Here is a 9,478-nt window from a genome sequence, read left to right on the forward strand (position 1 = left end):
AAGAAAGTGTATGATGGATATATACAAGACACTTAAGTGTTAGGTCCCAACTGTCAAACTCTCAAAATATCAGTGCCCATGACAATGTCTTAAATGACAGCCTGGAAGAAGACTGGACTCCAACAGGGTGATCAGCAGGATTGCTGGCAGGTAGATAAATGTTTACACTCTGTTCCTCAGAAACCTGTACACAGTTTCTCCCACCAGGAAGGGCCACTGCTTTCTTATCTCCCACCACCTCCAGTAAATAGGGCATCTGGTTCCTTATTAGCACATACCTGTAACATATATCAAAGAAGTCCCTGGCTCTTCTGGCCCATAAAGTCCCCCCAATTCCCCCCTCACACTCACACCCACAAACACACAAAAATCTTCCAGGCTGTTCCATTTTACAGGTGTCCATCCATTCGGAGCCTGTTTGTTTTATAACTGGCAGGGATTTCTCTCCCTTCTTGCTATCCTCCCTGTCTTCTAAGAGGTAGCCACGGCAGCTTTGGACTCCCTGAAAAGTCTTTGGCTCTTCTGTCTTCCCTGAGAGGTAGCCATGGCAGCTTTGAACTTCCCCAAATAAACTTTTCCACCCATGGAGTGGCCTCATCTGGTGTTTGCACTGCACCCTCGAGGTAAGATCCCTTCCCATCACTACCACAAGGTCACAAACATGAATTACTCACTTTGGGACTAATTACACCATAAGCAAAGTTGAACTAGGAGAACTCAGCATTGCCATAATTAAATACCGGTCTGACAAAATTGTCAAACCTCAATCACCATTCTATACTTAAGCTCTGGTAGTAGTAGTAGTAACAGTTTTTTGAAACTTACCTGTTAAATTAGAGAGAAGGAATTTTACAGTCAATTATCAGGCCCTTTCAAAACACCTGAGATTTAAAGAGAAACACACCAATGATGGAAATTCCTAAGTGGGCCCTCTTTAAGGTCTCATAAGCAATTTTAATTTTATGATAGAAGTTCACTTCTCTCTTGTTTATTTAGTAGAAGAGTCTTATAGTCTGGAAGTATAGACAACACTGAATGATCCCTTGTTCAGAAAGATGTAAAAGGGGAAATCTGTGGGAAGCCAGAAAAGAGAAAGACCCATTCAAAATAGGAGCCTACAGTGGGCTTCCTCCCCTCAGACCCTCTCTCAGACCCTCTCAATCAAAGAGGAAGTGTGAGGGGGTGGAACAGTCCACTTAGGAACAGAGGAAGAAGGCCAATAGGCTCAGCATATCAACCAGATGTCGGGGGGGGGGGGGGGCAAAGAAACCACAGGGCTAGTACCATGTGGGTTTAAAGTGATACTTTCAGAATATTCTGTAAACAAAACCATACTCATCCAAATTGACAAGCAAATGAGAAACTAAAATTGAGGAGAGGTGGACAACTGAGGAGAGGTGGACGATGCAGCGGTAGTGGAGACAGATGCCTGGCTAGGGAATTTGGACAATATTATATGTCACTATTCAACGGGTTACTACAGCTGAGTCATTGCTTCTTTTTTAAAATAGGAGATTATTATCTCCCCACACAATTTTTTTTTTGTTGTTTTTCGAGACAGGGTTTCTCTGTGTAGCTTTGCGCCTTTCCTGGAACTCACTTGGTAGCCCAAGCTGGCCTCGAACTCACAGAGATCCGCCTGGCTCTGCCTCCTGAGTGCTGGGATTAAAGGCGTGCGCCACCACCGCCCGGCAACCCACACAATTTTTTAAAGGCTGGACTTTAGGTAGTCCAGGCTCCTCAAACTCACTATATAGTCAGACTTAATTCCTGAACTTCCTACTAAAGCCTACTAATTTTGGGGAGCACAGTTGTGTACCACCACACTTCACTTATTCTTGGTGTGTTTGTCACTTGCAAAATCAAATATTTACATAATAATAATACCATAAAAGTGTTAACTGCCTAGACTTGAAGTTTGACTATGTTATTTGAATTTCCTGAATCTGCAAAGAATCAGTGGATACGGATTTCCTTTTCTACTTATTAATAAAATACCAACCATATTCCTCTGCAGCTCATAATGTGTCCGTACTTAAGATTTGAATCTCACAATTTTCTTCACACATCTTTTTGTTTTGTTTTGTTTTTCAAGACAGAGTTTCTCTGTGTAGCTTTGGAGCCTGTCCTGGATCTCACTCTGTAGCCCAGGCTGGCCTCAAACTCACAGAGATCCCCTGGCTCTGCCTCCCGAGTGCTGGGATTAAAGGCATGCACCACCACCGCCCAGCTTTCTTCACACATCTTACTTGATGCTGGGAACATAGATGGTTAGCATATGTCATATGGATTTTATCATAAAGTTCAGTATGGATTACTTGACAACTTAAGGGAAAGATGGTATTTTGTTGAGCAGTTCCAGGGCCACTGTCTATCACGGAAGGGAAAGCATCTTTGCTATAGTGATAGGTGCTAGTGATCCTCATATTGTGGTAGCAGAAGGGAAGCAGAGGGAAACATGGCAGGCAGCAGGGCTGGCCTATACCCCAGTGGCCTACTCCTTTATCCAGGTCCCACTTCTCAAAGGTTCTAGAACCTCTCAGCCCCACCAGCTAGGGACCAAGTTGAAACACAATAAGAGCCTATGGGGAAAAATTCGTGTTTAAAGCATAATAGTTTATAAAACACACAAGCATAATTAATGGTGTGGAAACTGTTATGGAAAAATCTGAGTGACAGACCCAAAGCTAGGGAGCTCCTAAATGATGGAACCGTCTTATGGAGAATGATTTTATCACTACATGTGGCCTACTCACTTCTTCCGAATGATTTTCTTCTGTGACTTTCTTTTCTTGACGGGAAACATGAAAAGCACTTTACTTTGGATAAAACTACTTAAAGTATAGATTAATTAAAATTCAATGTGCTGTGTTAGCAGCTTCTGTCATTATGAACTAGGTAACGACTTTTAAAGGTTTCTGTCTGTGATCACTTGGCCCATTGCTTTGGGCCTTTGATGGCATGGCAAGAATGGAGACCATGGTGTAGCAAAACCGCTTTCCACATGACTGGGAAGAGGGAAGGAAGAGAGAGTCAAGCCCGCTGTCACCTTCCAGGTCATACAGAAGCTCCTGAGGTCCCCTCATAGACTCTACTTCTTAAAGTTCTACTGCCTCACAATAGTGCCAAGATGGAGAGCAAACTTTTAACACCCAGGTTTTGCAGAACATTCCAGATGGAATCATTGGCAGTTTTCTGTGATGGGTAATAAAATATCACACAAAATTATATTTGGCTTCATGTAACTGCCAAATTCTTAACTATTCCTCCTCAAGGGTCATACTTTAAGTATCTACAAATCTTCCTGTTTGTTTATTTGACCAGCTCTTCTTTTGATGCTGGCTATATTGTATCTACCTCTATTATGCAGAGAAATTGAGCTAAATGATAATAGTTTCTTTAACTAACATGGTATTGAATAATTTATGGATAGATTCCGTATTAATGTTAATGTTGGTCTCTGTGTTAGAATATTTTAAAAATACAAGTTATTATCCACTGTTTAGTAATGTTATTTGATACTCTTTTCTGGTGGTGTTGAGTTTTTCATTATCTGAAGTGATGAACTTGAGTGTTTGCAGTGCATTTTTGTAACAAACCAGAGGAGTAGGAGGGACTGTTTTCAGTAGAAAGAAAAATGGGCATGTCAGTCACAGCCACTTTGTAGGATGTGTATCAGTATAATGTACATTTAGCCCCTTGCTCATTGATACATTTTCTACATCGTTTCCTACTTTACCTTGTTAAGGCAGAATGCAAGAAGTGGTGCTAAAAAAATGATAAAGTCTTCTTGACAAACTCAATGCCCAAGTGTTGGAAGATGCTAGCACTGAATTTTGAAGGATTTGTTGTGAAATACCTCTTATTTGTGCTCACATTCACCCTGGAAACTTATCCTTGAATCTTCTGAATAACTGTAATCATAAATTTAGCAAGTGCTCAGTATAGATCTAGTTTCTCTCCATTAAAGTTTCATTTCTAATCAGACTTCCTCTTCTTATCTCTTCCGTATATGTTTCGGCTTGTCATACGATCCTTCCCTCCGCTATATCAGTTTGACCCTTGAGTTAGATTAATTGTGAAAATCGTCTTAATTTCTGGTTTCCCAAGGCCTGGGACATCCAGGTATCGCATCGTTGTGAACTTCACTCTTTAAACACAGCTGTAAGACATGGTGTGGTGTTCCTTCAGAGCCCAGAACCTTTCTCTCACTTCCTCTGCTCACTGTACTTGGGTAGTAATATATGACAATATGCAAATAAGACATTGATGCGTTACTATTTTCATATTCCTATAATTAGATGAGGAGATAATGGTTACCAGTTCTGTCTCCTGCTCTGACTTTCTTCTCCACCCTCCCCACTGTACTTCTCTACCAAACTGGACATTCCTACATCGCTACTCAGAATTTTCCTGCTACCTTGAATATTTTCCTTGTTCTTATTTGCCTGAGGATAAATCACCGAGAGCCCAGTTTTGATGACTAGTTTAAAAAATGATGTTTCCAGTTGCTCTTCATCCAAATTGATCCCCTGCTCACCCTATGGATATTACAGCATTTTAGATACTGTAGGACATATTTGAACCTCCACTCACAAGCTTTGAGCTCAATGATGAAATGATTGAGAATGCTCCTAAAAGGACTCTTTACACACCATTTAAAAGAATTCCATTGATACTTTCATTCAGGTGAAAATTACAAAGAACTGTATTTTTTAGTTACACACTTAAATGGGCTTCCTGCCAAATTGCCCTTTGGTGAAACAGGACATTGTGTATAGACTGAAATGATCAGCATGAGTTTAACAATTAATACAGAAAAATGTATCAAAGGCTTAATGCTGTGGGATGTTCTGTATGGCAAAAGTGTTGCTGATTGGTAAATAAATAAATCACTGATTGGCCAGTGGCCAGGCAGGAAGTATAGGCGGGACAAGGAGGAGAATAAAGCTGGGAAGTGGAAGGCTGAGTCAGAGACACTGCCAGCCGCCATGATGACAAACAGCATGTGAGATGTTGGTAAGCCACGAGCCACGTGGCAAGGTATAGATTTATAGAGATGGATTAATTTGAGCTGTAGGAACAGTTAGCAAGAAGCCTGCCACGGCCATACAGTTTGTAACCAATATAAGTCTCTGTGTTTACTTGGTTGGGTCTGAGCGGCTGTGGGACTGGCAGGTGAGAGAGATTTGCCCTGACCGTGGGCCAGGCAGGAAAACTCTAGCTACAGCTTAATAAAGTTCATTAGATTCTCAGAGCTTACAGGAAGTACCCCAGATATGTTGAAGTTACACAAACACCTAACTAGACCCAGCATGATCAGTTCTCAGAATTGGAATATATATAATATATATGTATACATAATATATGTGTATATACATGTACATGTTATATATATATTTTTTTTTCCAGAAGAATTCATTGTTTTTTTTTGTCTTCCCGATGCTTATCAAGCATGGCACTCATTGATACCTTCTACTCCTTAGTGTTTTAGATTCCTGCCCTCTGTTGTATTTGCAACCCAGTGATTGCAAAGCTCCTGCTCCTTCCTTCAGCATCAACTCTTATAGAAATGACTGCCATAGAAAATAGAACACTGAGATTCCCAGAGAAATTTCACATGTAGTTGAGTTGCTGGGTTATTCAAGTTGATAAATAGATTCAGTTGAACTGACTATTTCCTTATTGTTCCATAAAGTGACAAGAAGTCTTCATTTTTGGCCCCAGCTAGGCACCTCTTTATGCTTAATAGCTTCTATTTGTCTATTGAAGCTCCATTTTGACCCTGAGGATGTGGAGTGTATGTAAAATCTTGGCAATTTACTCTCCCAGCTCTATTTAGGGATTTTTATATAATTTCCTATCTTTCCTAATCCTGGTCATGCTATATTGTTACCTAAGTTCTACTAAGGTTTCTGCTTAGGCAAGAGGAAGGAAGTTATGATCTTACAGAGTCTAGGTGCTTGCAAGGCAGGCAAAAAAAACCACCCTGTTTGTAATCTATCCACTGCCAACTTAATGATCTAAAAGACTCCACTCTCGTGCATTTCAGGATTCTGAAACCATGACTTTATTGGACCCATTGTTCTTCTTGGCAGCCTACTTTTCTGATTCTTTCCCTTTTTTATTTCTTCTACAAAGTTTAGAGCTGCCCTGGAGTTGATCTTTGGAGCAATCCTATATTGTTGATGTTTATTTTGGTTGTTTTGTTTTGTTTCTGTATTTACTCCATGGATTAACTTTCCTGGTCCTGTGTGTTTAGATGTCATCTATGTCTGTGAACTTAAAAATTAAATCTCCACTTACAGCTCTGTGTTGAGCTGGAATCCACTTGGACATTAACAGCACCACAAACTTATGTGACCAATATGACCTGTGAACATCAGCAAGACTGTTCACTGTCCATTTGTTTTAGAAAATGGTGGATTTTCATTTCTTACTTTTCTTCAGGCCTAACTTCTTAGAGTCACTCTTGCTTCCTACATTCAATTTCAGAAACAAACAAACAAAAATAAAAAACAAAACAAAACAACAACACCCCAAACCTGTTGAGCCTCCTTTTAAAAGTAGGACAAATCCGACTTCTCATTTTTCTCACTGTTTCCCCTCAGAACCCCCATGGCCTTGTTAGATGAATGCCACAGTGTCCTAAGAAGTCTCAGCTATCATTCTTGTCCTGTTTTCAGTGAAGTGGTAAGAATAAACCTACTAAAACTATTCGCATGAACTCACACCTCTTCTTAAGGCCTAATAATGACTATCTGGCCCATGTGACAGTCACACATTTCCTTACTAAGGCATCAAAGATCCCCACTGATCATTCCACTCAAGCCATGCTCCTGGCTCTGTCTCCAACATACTGGGCATGCAAACACATTTCCATGGTGTCCACATGGCTTGTTTTCTCTCTACTCTCAGATCCTGACTCAAGAGATTTTTCTACCATTCCATTGAAGAATGTAAAGCTCTTCCCCTCATTGTGCCCAATCCTGAACAGTTACAGTTTTGACTCTTTATTAATTTTAATTAATATCACATTCTATTGCATTTATTTCTTCTGTCTGTCTCCTCTCATAGACTACTACATTCCATGAAAGTATAAAGTTTGGTATATTTAATTCATTGATTTATTGTCAACATTTTGTACACAGCCTAGAAAAATGAAAGGATCTCAATAAATATTATTGGATAAGCAAGTATATATAAGGCTACCCAGGGAGACACACTGACCACATAGCCAATCAGTTTGGTAATAAATATAGGCATTTGTGTACAAGAGGCCTATTCAGGTTTCTAGTTAAACATTTGTACCACCATGCTAGCTCTTTCCTCATTCCTGCACCTAGTCATCAAGTACATCCTAACAGCGTAATGAGATAGGAAAGGGGGGAGAGAGCAGAAGTAGAAAGAGAGAGAGAGAACAAAGAAAGAGACATTTTAATAAATTATTTCAGTCACAGTTTCCTCTAACTAGAGGGGAAATGATTTTTTAATACTTCCATACATAATTTAGTCTTTGAAATAATTTTCAACTGTATCTAAAGTATAACACAGCTTATTCCAATGTTGCTGGATAAGTCATGGAGTAGGAATAACATCATTCTCATATCATCTCTTTCCCTGGGACCTACATGGAGAAGGAGAGAACCAAGTCCTATAAAAGTCTGATTTCTAAATGTACTTCATGATACGTACACACCTGACAAGATAAATGGACAGGTGGATGAAGAGATGAAAAATAGATAGATAGACAGATAGATAATAGGTAGGTAGATAGATGATACATATAGATAGATGATAGATATTGATAGATGAATGGTAGATAGATAATTAGAGTATATACATATATATATATATATATATATAAGGTAGTTAGATAGATAGATAGATAGATAGATAGATAGATAGATAAATAGATAAACAGTAGATAGATGTAACAATGTTATCATTGAATGTCTATGTAAAATTCACATTTAGTCTACTGCTGTGCTAGCTCCATTACTCAAATGTTCATGATTTTCCCATCTTCTCTAAAGATACCATTTTTCTTGAGTTTACATTTTTGTAACAAAATATATCATTTCCAGTAACAGTTTTCTTTTCAAGAAAAAGGAATTTCCTGCAGAGTAGTAGTGCTTTGCAAAAACACTTTAGTTTGTGATTTACCATAACATAACACAAAAATCTTCTTCCCTTTGGCCTAGTTCTGATATTAAATCTCTTATACATTTTCAACTATGGAAAATGTTTGCATGAGCTAAAAATATATAAATAAGCTCTGTTATCAACAGAGGAATCTCACTAGCAGAGAACTCAGGCTAATGAACAATCTTTCAACAATAATTAGAAGAGATATGAGGGAGTGGTCTTCCATGTTCAAAGAGCATGCCAATGGAAAGGGCAGATTTCAATACTGTGCTCTTATTTAAAGGTATGTGTTATGTCTTTTTACTTACCACCAACATGCATCCCTAAGTAGTCACTCCCTTGCTCAAGACAAATAGAGCAGTTGTTTTTATCCACTTGTGGTTTATCCACCGTTGTTTCAAAAAGGCTGAGTCCCAGACAGCCTAGCCATTAGTAATAGGGCCCGAAGACCATGAAACTGAGCTCCAATCCTCTTTTCACTAGTAATTTGTATGATCTTGGGCAAGTTACATAGTCTCAACTGTGAATGCTGTAGATAGCACAGTGTCCTACTCACAAGACTATCTTGAAGATTAAATTGGGTCAAATGTGAAAAATCTTTGTTATACAGCAAGCTCAATAAATCTTCACTGTTATTATTAGTCATTGGAAAAGCAGATATGATACTAGAGGGTTATGCAACTTTGATATGGCATAAGTTATTGCAGTGATCTCAGCTCTCATACATCTAAACTTTGCAATTTTTCTCTTGAGTCTACATCACACAGTCTGATGTAATTTGTTTGATGTTATGTCTTGTAAAGCAGAAGAAAATTCTCACTGAGTCAGGAGAGATTGTGTACATTAAACAGTCTTTGTTTCTACTGAACTTCCTGACCCAATCTTATAGAAGCTTGTGAGGAAGCCTCATTAAAGACTTTACATTTTTTTTGTAAGCAGAGTCAATACAGTTATAGTAAAATCTTCTACACTCTGGCTCTTGTACAGTGGATAGAGCAGTCTCTTCAACCAGCAAACAAACAAAACCAAGAAAAGCCACATAGTCATCATCCCCATCTAGGTCTGTCAAGAGATTTGTCTTGAATAACTGCTCAGTGATTATTTTGTTAGGCTATGGTTAAGTACACATGTGTGCATGCACATGTACCTCTCTCTCACACACAGATTCCACAAGTACCACACAAACACACACACACACACACACACACACACACACACACACACACACACAATGGCTCCACATTAGATTTAGTTCTTGGTGACACTTACATTGACTGAAATTCTCCTTCCTCTGCAGGGCTGGCATGTTTTTTTATCTTTTGTTATTATC

The sequence above is a fragment of the Peromyscus eremicus genome, chromosome 15 (genome assembly GCF_949786415.1).
Source record: "Peromyscus eremicus chromosome 15, PerEre_H2_v1, whole genome shotgun sequence".
Classification (NCBI taxonomy): Eukaryota; Metazoa; Chordata; class Mammalia; order Rodentia; family Cricetidae; genus Peromyscus; species Peromyscus eremicus.